The 7,701-nt window shown below is 39.4% G+C and overlaps 1 long non-coding RNA gene across 1 annotated transcript; it reads right to left on the bottom strand.

Annotated features, from left to right (window-relative positions):
* Positions 1-1,467: 1,467 nt before the first annotated feature.
* Positions 1,468-6,884, bottom strand: LOC134488819 (uncharacterized). Its single transcript, XR_010067055.1, has 3 exons — positions 6,755-6,884; positions 4,971-5,092; positions 1,468-1,902 (listed from the first exon to the last, which is right to left on the bottom strand). It is a non-coding gene; the product is annotated as an uncharacterized LOC134488819 (long non-coding RNA).
* Positions 6,885-7,701: the final 817 nt, after the last annotated feature.

Here is a 7,701-nt window from a genome sequence, read left to right as displayed (position 1 = left end):
AGGCAGGAAAAGAACACAGTTCTCTCTTTAGTCTTCCTCCAGAAATCAAATAGCTTCTCACAAAATGGAATATCCTGCCTCAGAATGCTGCTCAAGGATGGACAATAGAAAATAATTATGGCTACATTTGAATAACAAGTTGTTTTCTTCTTTAGTGGAAATGATCTTTCTCAGTGTTGGAGAATTATATTATAAATATCATCCCCACTTAATGATCCTCAGTGGGGATCTTTAAATGATGACTTAATTATCTTGAGTAGAGAAGAGGCCAGGTGAAAACAGTTACTGAAACTCATGCAAGGACCTACCTTACCATGGGCCAGACCATGAGCCTCTCTAGTCAAGGATTCTGCATCCAGGTTGTTAGCAGCCATCTAATGCTCAAAGTAGTTTTCCTATTATCACCTTGACCTACATGATATATGAACTGACATGGCTCGTATCAAGGGACAGGGTTGCAAGTAGCAAGTCAATGCTTGAGCTCATTGTTATATCTGCATTCATATGGCAGAAGTATCAGCATCCTGAAGGGTGGAGATACGTATCACACCATTCCAATGCAAACTCCACACCATATGTACTTGCATATGACATCACAACTTAATAACAAAGCATGGAGCTTGTACCATGACATCATGGGACATGTCTCAGCATTTTGGCATCACCGTGTTTAGGGACAGATGCTTTTGGATCAATGTATTGGGTCTTTCTATCGCTCCAAGAAAGACACTAGAGCCAAGAGTAGATTTTTCCTGCTGCATGCTTTTGTGACGACTGGAATGCTCATGCACTCATTCAATTACAACTCATAAGCTTTTGCTTAAAAATCTAGTTAATGGTGCGAAGCATCCAGTACAGAGAAAAAGTTGTGAATGAAATTTCCTGCGCATTTCTATAATTAAAATCTGTGCGTTTAAATTCCCCCCCCCCACTGCCCCCTTAGATATGCACCCCTTCTTGTGCCAGTAGTTGTCTATAACAGTTTTCTGTGAATGACCTTGGTGCTGGGAGGTGGTAGTCCAAACAGGATGATTCACACTCCCAGCATGTTCCCCCTCCCTGCTGGTCCACTTCCAAGATGACAAGAGTTGCACCAAAATGGATGTAAGCACGATAAGATGTTCTGGGAACATTTGATCGAGGAGCATGACAGCTTTACTGAAACATGTTTCTAAAGGTAGCACCACTGACCCTGCAACAATTACAACATATATAGGCAGCCCAAAGTAATAAAGTAACAGTAGCACACCACAGCTTATTGACTGATGCGTAATAAATAAAAAATAACAGTGACCTTTCTGCACTTCATTCCTCTCTGCCGAGATACAGAACCCATTCAATTTACAAATCTAGGCACTGAGGTGGCTTTTGTATGCAAATGGCATAATATTTGTCAGCACAGACAGGAACTGGAGACATCTCTGGCCACTTTGAACATGCACCTAACACAGCTAAAAGGTTTTGCCCATAAATGGTTCTTCAAAGTGTCTATGAAATATTTGCCATGGCAAAGCAGGTCATTCCCATGGGAGAGATGGTGCTGTTTTGGGGCATTTTTGAACTTGTTGTCAACCTGAACAAATTATCCCAAGTTGTTTGATTTGTAGTCTATTATCAGCCATTGAACAAAACTATGAGCTAGTGCTTTTACTGCTTGTATCTGAGATGTCCAACATGTAATTCCTCCCATACTTGAGTTTTTAGCTTGGACAGTATGATGGTTCTCAGTCTCCACTTAATGCAACCACTGTCAAGTGCAGGTTTATCATGGTGCTTATAAAACTCTACAAATGACTTGCTATGCACTTCTGCCATTCTGGATTGCTATGCAGACTGGAGACAGGTCCTTTCTAGTTTCTTTCTTAATTAGATCTCTCCCAGTTTCTCTTTGAACACTTTCAGCTGTGATGGGAGTAAAACATGTCAGAGGAATTGCATCTGATATGGATGTTTAACATTGTTTACCCTGGAAAGAAGAATGAGAAATTCCATCCACATGTTCATGATTATGTATCCTGTTAAATTCTATTTCGTATCTACAGTATATCTCTAGTGTACAAACCCAATACTGTATTCAAGTAGCTGCTGTAAGTAGAATCCCTTTTTGTGAATTGAAGATTGATGGTACTGGTTGATGACTAGTGACAAGGGTAAACTTTTCCAACAAGAACTGGCTGAAGTATTGGATTCCCTAAACCAAACTCAGGGATTCTCTATTTGTGCAGAATTTTTCTCTGCAGTGTGAAAGAGTGTGATGTGAAAGTTATTGGACATTTATTGCAACTTTTATGATGTGTGACATCACTGTGCTGATCCCATATTGTGAGACATGACAAGCCAATTTCACTGGTAAGTATAGGTTACAACGTTTTAGCACCACACTTGGTATCACAATTTTCTTTGTGAAAACATGTTTGCACTGTTTTATCCACCTCCATGACCTCCCCATTTGCAGTAAAACATTCCAGGGATGGAGCAGGGTAGCTAAATATGGCAGAAATCTGTTATGATAATCAATTAATCCTAAAAAGAATCATAGCTATGGAATGTCTTCTGGTCCTGAGGCATTCATAATTGTTTGAATTTTCTCTGAACACTTGTATAAGCCTTGTGCATCAGTTGTGAGACTGTAACATGTAATAACCAGGTTTAAAGATTCACATTTGTTGGGTCATGCGTGAAGGTCATAGTGTGCCAATCTCTGGTTTGGTTTTGCAGACATACTACATTTTCTTCTGTGAGAAGGCTGTCATTTAAATAGCACTGGGTGCCTGGCCAGCCCTATAGCACTGGTCCATGGCCTTCTTAAGATAAGAAACACCTTGGAATCCTCTTCCCATCTGTAAATAAGTCTCTACTACATCTGTTTTGCTGAAATGTTCTCCCCCCAGCAAAGTTAGCAAAAATGTCTTCAATTTGAGGCAAGCTGTATCATTCAGCCTATAATAGTGGATTAATGATAACTTGAAAATTGCCACAGATCCTAACAAATCTGTCCCTTTTAACAAATGTGGCTCATGGGTTCTAATCAAAATTTGAAAGAATTCCCTCAGTTTCCTTCTGATCCCAATCAGTTTCTGCTTGTTTGCATATGGCATACAGTATTGGAAGTGTTTGTAAAACTTCCAGGTATTTTCCTGTTAACTCTGTTTTACTTTTGATGTTCTTCAGTGTGCCAGAGCATCTTTGAATAGAGGAATACCATCCACTACCACTTGCAGCTTATTCTCCATGGACTCAATGACAACAAATGAACTCTGTGGGCTGTTGATGGAACTCATCAGCAGCTTCCTCAACCAAACACAACCCCAGAATGATGGTTCACCTGTTTTCACAACATACTGTATATCAAATAGTGCTCTTTATTGTAGTTTATAGATACAGGTATCAGTCTAATGAGAACAATTTTTTCCCCAATATGAGTTTTGATTGCATTTGTGATGGCTTTAGTTTAGCATCTCTGAAGTGCTGCTCAAGTTCACACTGTGATACGGGACATAAAGCAGAACCAATATCCAACTGCATTTATATGGTTTTGCCAATTACTTTTGGTATGAACGATATTGCTGGTTTATTTCACCTTCTGTGCTGTGGTTTTCCAGGATAGCTCTCCCTGTTTCACGTTCATTCTCAGTTTCTTCATCTGTAGCACACAGTACTGCATTCTTTTAAAGAATGGCTTGGTTGCTAACCTTTAGTGGATGGTTTGGTTTTTCCTAAGTAACAGACTCTCTGAATACATTCCATGTCATTGCATTTTCTGCAGGCTTCTTCTTTAAATCTGCATTGGTACATATGCACTTCTGCCACAATAATAACACAGTTCATTTTGACCTGTTAGTTAGTTTGTAGGCTACTGCAAGCTCATTCATATTTGCCTTTACTTCTGACTGAAGCTCTATAGTATTGCTAGCACAGTTTCCACAGAGACAGCAATGTTAAATACTTTTAAATATTAAATCTCAGTCCTTTTTTAATTCTTCCTCTTAGAATTCTACAGACTAGCTAATCTTTCATTGCATCATTTCTCCCTTTCCCAAATTTGCAGTGTTCACTAGATTTTTAAGTTCAGCTGCGTACGGTATAGTGTACATTCCCTTTTTGGGAGGCTTGTGTTTATCAAACTCCAAATCCTTGACAACCAATAATGATGTTGATATCAAATGTTCCTGCATTACAGATAGGTTGCAAACAGTGAGAGTTCGAATAATGCAATATTTGATTTAGTGTGAATTGTAAATTCACAATTTACAAATAGTGTGAATTCAAACAATGCAACCATTTTGTGGGATTCTTTGTTTGTTTGTTTGTTTGTCATATTTTTATCACCGCCCATCTCCCCCACATGTGGGACCCTGAGCGGTTCACAGTAAAAACTACACTAATCAAAAACCTACCTGTATTTTTGCTAGTTCTGCAAAGCTGAATTTTGAGGGCTTTTCTGGGGCAGGTAAGCTTCTTAATAAGGTATATACTTTGCCTCCCATAACTCTCAGTAAAACAGGCCCCAAGTATCTAATTTGCTTTAAAAAAAACTGTTTAAGTCTCCCCTCATATAATGTCAAGCCATTTGTGGCAATCAAAGTTATTAATCTTCCCAGCAAAACTAACCTTTGTCCTCCTGTCTTTATTCACTGCAACCAATTCAGCATAATTCATCCTCTGCTTACTTATTTGCTTCACAGATCTTTCTCCCCTCCAAAGACAAAGTGAGGCTTGAGAGGCTATTTTTAAAAATGTACTTTCCCACCTTTGTTGCCCATGTGATGTCTTTTCTACTGATCAAGCCAAAGACATTCGTATCTGGAACAGGGTTTTCTGCTGTTTGCTTTACTGAAATCACTAGAAGAACTAACCCAGTCTGTCTGCAAGAATTACAACATATACAGCCAGGCCAAGATAACTGAGTAATAATACTAGATCATAGGATGCTTAATCAATAATAAAAAGAAAACAATTAACCACATTACTATTTTGATCTCTGATTTCCTGAACCAAAAGTTGGCAGGCTTTATCATCAGTGTTTGTTAATATTAAGCTGATGGTTGCCATTCAGTATGTCTAAAATCCTGAAGGCAGTCATTTCAAGCAACTGAAGACACAGGAGAAGATTATTCAGGATGGTTTGATCGCTAAAATGGAGGCAAGTACATTGTGTTTAATAGCATGTCGAAAAGTCTTCAACTTTTGCAGACCAACAAAGAAATAAGTATAATTTGGTTTCTCTGTGAATGTTTGGCCTTTTATCACACTAGAGAAAAAGGCACCCAGCACATTTGTGTCTGCAAGTTGTTTCACACAGAGGGGTTGTTATGGCAGCAAAAAGCGGTGATGCCAACCCTCCCTACGTCAATTAGTGTACTACTGTGTGTGTGAAGTATCTCTCAGCAAACTAATTCTTTAAAGTTCTTGAGAGCAATTGGGGAGGGGAAGAACAGAGCACCAAAAAAGCAAAAAAAAAAAAAAAGGGAAACAGGTGCTGGGCAGATCAAAGAGCAGAGGAAGAGCTCTCTAGCAGGTTTGCTAATGGAAAGATAATGGCTTTTATAAGGACAAGGCGAAGGGGAGAATAAAGTGACAGACCTAAGGGTGAATTAAAAGAAGAGAAGAGTCCTTGTAAAATGAAGCCGTAACACAAATCCATTAGCTGTAAACACTGGATAATAATAATCCTGTAAATGGTACTCCACTTCCATTTTGTGCATCATGGTAGGTGAAAGGTGGCAGCCTGCCATAGACAAATAGGCTGCACATTATTTTTGCAAATGGCCTTGGAAAAGTCTATCAAACATACTGACAGCTGTATGTAAAAGGAGTTTCTAGGGAGGAAGAAAGATGATTCCATGTGCAGCATTATGTCTTAGGTGTATGAATTCAAGATTTCATGAGAATGCAGAAACAAGTTTCACTCTGTGTGGCTAACAAAAAGGCATGTCAAAGCTCTCACCTTATTAAGAGGTACGTGGCTAATCAATAGCCAGGCTATCAGATCTGGGCTGCCAAGAGTAGAGTACCTTTGCTAAATGGCAGCAAAGAATGAGAGTTTTCTGCATCACTTTGTTGCCATCTAGAGTCCATCCATATTTCTGGAGCCCAGACACGATGGCCCCCTTAGTGCCATAGGAAGCATGATTGCATGAGAGAAAGAGAAACAGTCTTTTCAATGTAGCTTCCCTGATTGTTTTGAGAGAATTGTATGCCCAGAGACCATCCATTCAAAGGAGCCTTTGAACAAGCCAACGATAACATCTAAGATTCAACAAGTCATCCCTAGTTATACTAAGCTTCTGTCACAAGGAGGTTATCAGAGAATATCCTGGGAAATGTGGGTTTGATATGTAACTACTGTTCATATGAAAATATTGCCTGCCAGTACTTCTGCACATAATACAGATTTACGTGAGTCAGGTAGAAATGGGTGAATCAAAGAGGACAGTGAGAAAAATTAAAAATCCCAGCAACCTCACAGAATTTTGATTCATGTCATTCATCACTAAATCATCTTCAATCTGTCCCTGAATTATCATTCTTTCCTTAAAGGTTGTATGCTCCCTACATTATATCTTCCAGGTACAAGAGGAATTTTCCAATACCATCAATGGATTCTCATGAAGATCGATGGTGTCTTGTTTTTGTTTTTGTTGCTTGTATTTTAGATATTTTGTCTCCTGACCTCAGCCTGAACAATTCCAGAATGACATGGGAATTAGGAAAGCCAATAACATAGGGAATTTTTTTTGAGATTTTTGCTTACCCTTGGAAAAAGAAGACCAATTTAGAGTTTTCTCCGTTTCTTTGCCTTTGTCAAGAGCAAGGAATATAAAGAGGCTACTTGCAGACTTTTTTAGGGAATATACAGTGGCAAAATGTTGTTATTGCCGTCAACTCAATGTATATCCCACCTTTTTGTCCATAGGGTACTCAAGATAGTAGCAATCTAAAATAAAAAGAAAATCATTAAAAGCCAAGTAAAAGTTAAGCCTCTGATGGCCCTAGAAATGTCTTCTTTCCTGAAAGTATGAGAGTAAAGACTAAATGCAACTCTTTATACCTTGTAAGTGATACAAGAGGAGATCCTCTCCTGCCAATATTAATACCAGAACAAATTCATACTTAGATTGGTGGGCCCTCAGAAAATCAAGCTATAAGCCTTTTTAAGCTTTTAAAACTTAAAACCACCCTAGGTTTCGGCAGGGGGGTAGGAAGTGACAAAATGTGTGTTGTGACGTGATGCCATGAAATCCACCCTTACATATTTGCATTTGGCATTGGGTTGCAAGTGCCAAAGAGTGATGTTTGCATTGTGAGGTCATAATGCATGTCTGTTATTTTTTCATTGTAGTAGTTAGGTGTGGATGCCTAGGGCTTGAACTGTGCTCAGAAACTTCATTGTTGTTTATTCGCTTAGTCGCTTCGGACTCTTCGTGACTTCATGGACCAGCCCACGCCAGAGCTTCCTGTTGGTCGTCAACACCCCCAGCTCCCCCAGGGACGAGTCTGTCACCTCTAGAATATCATCCATCCACCTTGCCCTTGGTCGGCCCCTCTTCCTTTTGCCCTCCACTCTCCCTAGCATCAGCATCTTCTCCAGGGTGTCCTGTCTTCTCATTATGTGGCCAAAGTATTTCAGTTTTGCCTTTAATATCATTCCCTCAAGTGAGCAGTCTGGCTTGATTTCCTGGAGGATGGACTGGTTTGATC

This window comes from Candoia aspera, chromosome 1 (genome assembly GCF_035149785.1).
Source record: "Candoia aspera isolate rCanAsp1 chromosome 1, rCanAsp1.hap2, whole genome shotgun sequence".
Lineage (NCBI taxonomy): Eukaryota > Metazoa > Chordata > Lepidosauria > Squamata > Boidae > Candoia > Candoia aspera.
This window is presented reverse-complemented; position numbering and strand designations above follow the sequence as displayed.